Raw genomic sequence first — 7,222 nt, 5'->3', positions numbered from 1 at the left:
TGGGGGTGCTATGAACTGCTTCTCATGTTCACCCTGGTTAGTTCCCCGTGAGACTCTACTCGAGTTTAGAGCCGTGCACAGGCGTGGTGGTGTTACAGGCCCCAGAGTGGGAGTCCCTGTGCTTCCCAAAGACAGTGTGGGTTCAGCTTCAGGTCTCTTGGCTTGATGCTGCCTCGGGTCTTCTGTGGTCAAGGGCAACGAGGTCTCCAGACTGGCCAAGCCCTTGGCCGTGACCCTGCCGGCCACCCTGAGAAGCCAGCAGACGGCACCAGCAGTAAGCATGACTGCCCTTTGCACTGATTAGAAAGCAATTGTTTCTCCTGACCCAGGCCAGTAGACTACCAGAAAAATGCCCATTCCCTGATCCTTCCAGAGAAGTCAGGGGCGGCCTCACACACCAACGCCTGTAACCAGCCGCCCTGCTTTAATACTGTGGGCCAAGCCGGGATGTCTGCAGTGGTGCTGAAGGACGGGGCTGGAGCTCTTGGCTCCATCCTCTCTCTCTCTAAACCTTTATTTTCTGTATGAGAACAGTATCCGTCTAGGCCAGTTCCAGCACGGTTAGGGAGCTACTGAGACCTGTGTTTGTGAGAAGGCTCTGCACACTACAGCTAAGCAACAGAGGGAAGAGAAGATTGACACCAGAGGGGAGCGGATGAGGCCCCACTCGGAAAGGCGGCGAAGACATCTGGGTTTCTTCGAGAGCGTTATCAGCTCCCGTGCCGCCAGCTGCACCCAGTGAACTTGGCCTTCGCCCCCAGGAACAACAGATAAAGGCCTTCACCTACTCCATTTCTGAGGTTATGGGGTTCATACGCTGACCCAGCCAAAACCACGATTAAGTGGTTGGAGGTTGGAGAAGAAGTGTCGGGGCTTGTGGTTTACGGATACCAGCTCCTGTGGAGTCATAAAAATTAATAATTAATACTGCCCTAAGTGTTGGAGGAGAACAGGCAGGAGCCTCAGCGTGACTGGCTGTCAGCTGCAGGGATCTCTGGCTCTGTGTGACATCCGTGGCCCTCCATCACCCCTAAGGCTCTGCTACACGGTAAGACAGACCTACATGCCGCAGCAGCAGATCTGCAGCAGGACACCCGAAGGTCGTCATAGCTAAGCTACACCCTTTACAAGAGACTCCAGAGCCTTCCAAGTTGTGCCGTTTCCAGCACCTGATACTGCCTGTCCTCACGCGGTGTTTCAAGGGCAGACATGTCAGCATGCATGTGTGTGTGTCATTCACACATTCGTGTTGGGGGAGGGGCTGGGATTAGAGGACCGCATTCCCTCCCAGTACACAGGGTGACTACCTTTCCCCAGGATGCCTTGTAGCCCACACACCGACATGTTCCAATGTCAGTTTCCCCAGAGGTGAGAGCAGAACAGCCATTGAGAGATTAACACACGTGCTTTGAACACTGTCAAAGCCATTGTTTAGTTTGTATCTGAGCTGTTCCCTTAAGGCTCATGTGCTCAAGGCTTGGCCCCAGCTTATGGTATTATTGAAGGGTGGTTGAACCTTCAAGAAGTGGAAGTTAGTTAGGTGGTGGTGGTGTATGACTTTAATCCCAGCACCTGGGAGACAGAGGCAGGCAGATCTCTGTGAGTTCTAGGCCAGCCTGGTCTACAGAGCAAGTTCCAGAACAGCCAGGGCTACACAGAGAAACCCTGTCCCGAAACAAACAGAAGAAGTGGAGGTTAGTTCACTGGGGACATACCCCTGAACTTACTCCCTCGTTACTGGTTTTGCTCTTTTTTGAGGGCCGCTCCCAAATAAACCACACGTGGAGGCTTATTCTTAATTATGAATGCCCGGCCTTAGCTTGGCTTGTTTGTTCCTCCCAGCTTCTCTTAACTTTAACCCGTCTGTTTTTTGCCTCTGGGCTTTTACCTTTCTCTATTTTTGTATGCCTCTTTTTCTCTTTCTTTCTTTCTTTCTTTCTTTCTTTCTTTCTTTCTTTCTTTCTTTCTTTCTTTCTTTCTTTCTTTCTTTCTTTCTTTCTTTCTTTTTTCCGAGACAGGGTTTCTCTGTGTAGCTTTACGCCTTTTCTGCCCTTTGCACTGATTAGAAAGCAATTGTTTCCCCTGACCCAGGTCAGTAGACTACCAGAAAAATGCCCATTTTCTGGTACTCGCTTTGTAGACCAGGCTGGCCTCGAACTCACAGAGATCCGCCTGGCTCTGCCTCCCGAGGGCTGGGATCAAAGGCGTGCGCCACCACCACCTGGCTATACCTTTTTTCTTACTCCATTGCTGCTTATGTAGCTGGGTGGCTGGCCCCTGCTCTCCTCCTCCTCCTCCTGCTCCTAGATCTTTCCTTCTATATCTTCTCTCTGCCTGCCAGCCCCGCATGTCCTTTCTCCTGACTTGCTAGTGACCATTCAGCTCTTTATTAGACCATCAGGTGTTTTAGACAGGCACAGTAACACAGCTTCAGAGTTAAACAAATGCAACATAAACAAAAGTAACACACCTTCAAATAATATTCTACAACACATTCTCTCCCCCTCCCTCTCCTCCCCTGCCCTCTTCTCCCCCACTCCCGCGTGCATGCATGCGTGCGTGCGTGATTAAGGATCAAACCCAGGGATTCCAATGTGCTAGTCAAGCACCCCACCACTGAGCGGCATCTCCAGCCTCCCCTACCCTATCTGATAGTCCCCTTCCCTCTGCCTGTCCGAATGTTCCTGCCCCTCCTGGATACTGCTGTTTGCCCCTTTCCAGGATGTTTCTAAGGGACCCCCCAGTGCTCCCCAAGTTGGGTCCAGCCCCCTGTTCTTGCGTCTTTGTGGATCCATCAAGCAGCAGTGTAGGCCTGAACTCCATGCAGTGGACAGCCTGTGTAGACTGGCTTGTTCCCTGCTGAAATGTATACATCCCCACCCGATGAGCAATGGCGGCCTCTGGTTCTACCTGTTTGTAAGGGAAACAGTCGATGCTGGTTAATTAACCCGTTTAAGATAACAGTCAGTGAGTGGCAAAGTTCAGCTTTAATGAGCCATTTTTCCCCTTCCAGGCCCCCCTAATAGGTCTCTTTAGGAAAGTTGCCATAGGGAGACCATGGCCCCTGGCTGGTTCTGGTACAGCTTCATGCTCTGGGCCTGTTCTGCCCACGAGCTGGGCTCGACCAGACTATCCCTGGACACACTGGGAACACCTACTGGAACATTGGCCATGTCCTCTGATCCTGGAAACATAACTGGGCTCATTCGGACCCCTGGCTGAGTACAGTTTCTAGGCTCCCTAGAAACCCCTGCCAGGCAGAGAGCAGGGCCGGCCTCCTCTAGTTCCTTCTGTACATGATGCCAAGGGTTTTGAGGGTGTCAAAGCTCTCTCCCCACTCCTACATGCTAGAGTGCTAAGTGGGATCACGGCATGAAAGGCCTTCCAAAGCTGCCTCCTCCCAATTTATCCGGCTTGTTCCTAACTCCTGGACTTCAACCTCAGGCAGGGACAACAGCATTCACAAGGGCACTTCACCCCCAGCTCAACCCATCTGCTTTACAGGGCTCCCGGCATCTGAGGGACTCTTAGCTTTTTCCTCACAGTCAGGATATTCCAGCCAGGGAGCAGTCCACCCTAGAGCTGGTTAGAACAGGTTATCTGGCCCACCCTGGACCTGCTGAATGGAGTTTGCATTTTAACAAGATGTCCAGGTGATCCCTTCCAGTCTCAGAGAAGCCCGGCTTCCGCCACACCCCAGCCTTCTCTTCTGCCTCACCTCAGCGAGTGGTCTGCTCCCTTGAGGGGTTGACTCCCGGAGTAATTATTGCAATTATCATGTTGGACTCATTCCTGGTTTCACCTACACCTCTTTCGCCCACCTTAATTTAAATATTTACATTTTATTATAACCCAAGCCTTCTGGATCCTTCCCTGAGGGAGGCCAAGTAAAATGCGTTTTTGTCAGGGACTGGTCCAAGGCCCTGACCACAGTTCACCCTCTTAGCCTTTCCAGTTAGTGTTCTGTTTTACCGGGAGGAACTGAAGTTCCGAGAAGTTATCAAATGATCCAGTGCAGGGTAGCTGCTGACTGGCTCTCCACTGCGGAGTCAGCCTGGAATTGTCTGGACGTCATCTTTAGGCAGGAGGGACCGGAGAGGAGGGTCAGATTTTCCATAGATGCCCGTGGCTCTGCCAGCTTTTTTCGGTGGGGTGGTGGAACCCTGACCATTAGGGAAAGGGAAAGAGGAGAAGGTGTGGGTGGGGAAGGGTGAAGAAAGGCCTGATCTCGTCGGTCAGCGGGCAGGTGCCTCCCTGGGTGAGGGCTGCTTTCCACATCTTTCTTTCTGGGAAATCCACCCATCAATGCAGGTCCTCGCTTTCCAAGCCATGCTGAGCATTCCTGGTACATCATACATTCTCTTCATTCTTTTTAAAGCCGCTACCATGTTGGCTCCCATTCCAAGTGGGAGCCTTGCCTCTGGTCCCATGAGAACTGTCTCAAGTGTGGCAAACTTCGGGAGAAGGCCAGAGTGAGGCGGCCCTGGGGAGGATACTGCGCAGCCTGAGTGTCTTAGGTGTCTGGCCTGGGCTTTTGAGGGAGTGGGAGGAGAGGAAACACTTTCCAGACCCACTCTCCAGGGTCTTGCTTTAGAGCCTGCCCCTAGTCTCTGTCCCAGCCAAGCTAACCAACCACCTCTTTTAGCAGCAGGTCTAAAGGTGGTCAGGCCCCTTCATACCGCTCTGACCCGCCTTCCTTAACCACAGTTGTCTTGGGTTGGGGGGTTGTTGCTTATTTTTAAAGGTTTTTTTTGAGATAGGGTCTTACATAACCCAGGCTGGTTTCAAACTTGCTATGTAGCTGCAGATAGCCTTAAACCCTTTGTTTGTTTGGTTTTGGTTTTGGTTTTTAGAGACAGGGTTTCTCTGTGTAGCTTTGCACCTTTCCTGGAACTTACTCTGTAGCTCAGGATGGCCTTGAACTCACAGAGATCCGCCTGGCTCTGCCTCCCGAGTGCTGGGATTAAAGGTGTGGGCCCGGCTGCCTTAAACCCTTCTTATCCTGCCTAGGGTTCCATAGTGCCGGAACTACAGGTGTGGGCCATCGCTCAGGGCCATGCGCTCACCTTAACCTACATTAGGCTCTAGAAAGAAGTCACAGTTCAGGGATTGTGCAGAGTTGGAGTGTTGCAGGTCCTGAGCCAAATGATCTTGGGCCACTTTAGCCAGTACATAACCACATGTTGCCCACTTCTGTGTGTGGGACCTATTGGTGCAAACAGATCTCTAGCTCCTTCCAACCCGAACCCTGAGACCCCCAGCAGACCGCATCTGAAGTTCCCTTGCCATACCCGCCCAGATGGTGTTCCCACCTATTAGAAAGGAGCGTTCCTTTATGACTTTCCTTGTTCTGTTACTATGGAAACTCGGTGAAACTGTTAACCACGCTGGAACATGGTATTTGGGGGTAACCCGAATCTGTATTCCAGGGCCACGGTCCAGAATAAACATCTCTGGTTCTCTCGTCCCTTCTGAAGCGAGAGCTGTTTTAGCTGTGGGAAACCGAAGCGCACCTGCGCGTGCCCTGGGAGGCGAGCGAGCAGGGCCGCTGTCATCCGTCGCCGGTCATTTCCCAAACCAGCTGCCTAGTTGCTCTATAGAAAACGCTGCCCTCTTGACACCCGAGACACCGCCTCCGCGCGCCCGGCTCGCGGCGCGCTGGCGCCACCGTGCGGCCTCTTCCTGCCATTGCCCTGAGGCCGCTGTGGCGCCTGGGTGAACCTGTTCAAACCCTAAGGTCACAGACAGAGGTGCTGGAGCCCCGACAAAGAACTTCCTCTCTGGTCCAACATACCGTCCAAATACCTGCTTTCCCGACGGACGGGAAAGCGGCTTGTGTCAGCTTTCCAGCGGTAGGACGCAAAAGTTGGCTGTGTGTTTCCAAGCCTTCATGTCCTGTGGCTCTCTTCTTGCCCTGCAAGCCTCCCTCCCCCTGCCCTGCCCCCAGTCCCTGCCCCCAATGGATCCCCCCACTCCTGCTTCCTGCTGAACCCCTAATGGCCCCTTCTTCTAAAACTGCGCGCACACACCCTCCTGCTCTTTTCTAGCTTCATTCTGCTCCCTAGCACTTATGGCTGACGCTTCCTGTCGCCTGCTTCCACTAGCAAGATCAAGGGCTCTCTCCACGGTTAATGATAGCGTTTCCAAAGGCACCAGCTCATGGTAGGTACTCATGGTAGGTAGGTAATTTGTTCATTGAACTAATGAGAGAAGGTGGAGTCTGAGACAGCCATGTCTAGCTGGCTCCAGACTTTAAAATGAAGTAGAAAGGCTATATCTTCTTTTTAGGATTTTATTTTATGTGCACTGGTGTTTTTCCTAGATATATGTCTGTGTGAAGGTGTTGGATTCCCTGGAGCTGGAGTTACACACAGTTGTGAGCTGCCATGTGGGTACTGGGAATTGAACCTGGGTCCTTTACAAGAGCAGCCAGTGCTATTAACCACTAAGCCATCTTTCAAGGCCCCAAAAGACATTTAAGAGCTGGTTTTATGGGTGACTGAGGAGCGTGGAAGGTCTTGCGCCTATGGTTATAGTTTCTAACGTCTTAATAGTTCTTTGAATTTGTGTTCTGTTAGAAAACTGGACACAGGAACATGTGGGGATGGGGAGAGAGAGCCTGCAGCCTCACTCACCCACGGCTCTACTTCCTGCTTCTTCCCAGGATGCTCAGAGCTTCCCAAGCCCCCCTTGCCCATTCCCTCTCAGCAGGGGCCAGTATCAGGCATCTCAGAAGAGGGTGAGTCACAGTCTGTTTCACTTGCTCTGCCCTCTGCCCCATGCCTGGTGAGACCTGCTGGATGGAGGGTGTCTTGGCAAGGGGCATCCTGGGAGAGGCATATCGGCCTTGGTTTGGGCAGCAGGCCTATATGAAAGCAGGGTGCCTGGCTAGACTGGAGACCTGGCATTGTGCGGCAAGAGCTGGTGAGGGGAGAGCAGGGAGGGAACAGGCCACAGGTGCTCAGCACCCGGTGAAGGTTGAGTGACGCCTTGAGCCTCTCCAGGGATGAACCACAGGTGTGAGCTGTGGCGTCCACACAGAGAATAGAGGCTCTGGCATTTCCACTTAAAACGGGCCTTGCACAAATGAAGACAAACCATAAAACTCCTGTCAATAATTTTCCAGTGTTTCTTAGAACATTCACTGGCAAGTGACACATTAATCAGGGAGAAGCGCACTTGCCTTCCTCTTCTTGAAGGAGAGTCCCGCCTCGCAGGACAC

The 7,222-nt window shown here is 52.4% G+C and overlaps 1 long non-coding RNA gene across 1 annotated transcript; it reads right to left on the bottom strand.

Moving 5' to 3' along the window:
• Positions 1–3,822: 3,822 nt before the first annotated feature.
• LOC121821408 (uncharacterized) lies at positions 3,823–5,297 on the bottom strand. Its single transcript, XR_006062228.2, has 2 exons — positions 5,067–5,297; positions 3,823–4,163 (listed from the first exon to the last, which is right to left on the bottom strand). It is a non-coding gene; the product is annotated as an uncharacterized LOC121821408 (long non-coding RNA).
• Between the last annotated feature and the right edge of the window lie 1,925 nt (positions 5,298–7,222).

This window comes from Peromyscus maniculatus, chromosome 11 (assembly GCF_049852395.1).
Source record: "Peromyscus maniculatus bairdii isolate BWxNUB_F1_BW_parent chromosome 11, HU_Pman_BW_mat_3.1, whole genome shotgun sequence".
Taxonomy (NCBI): domain Eukaryota; kingdom Metazoa; phylum Chordata; class Mammalia; order Rodentia; family Cricetidae; genus Peromyscus; species Peromyscus maniculatus.
Note: the sequence above shows the minus strand (reverse complement) of the source record. Positions and strands in the feature narration are given on the sequence as shown.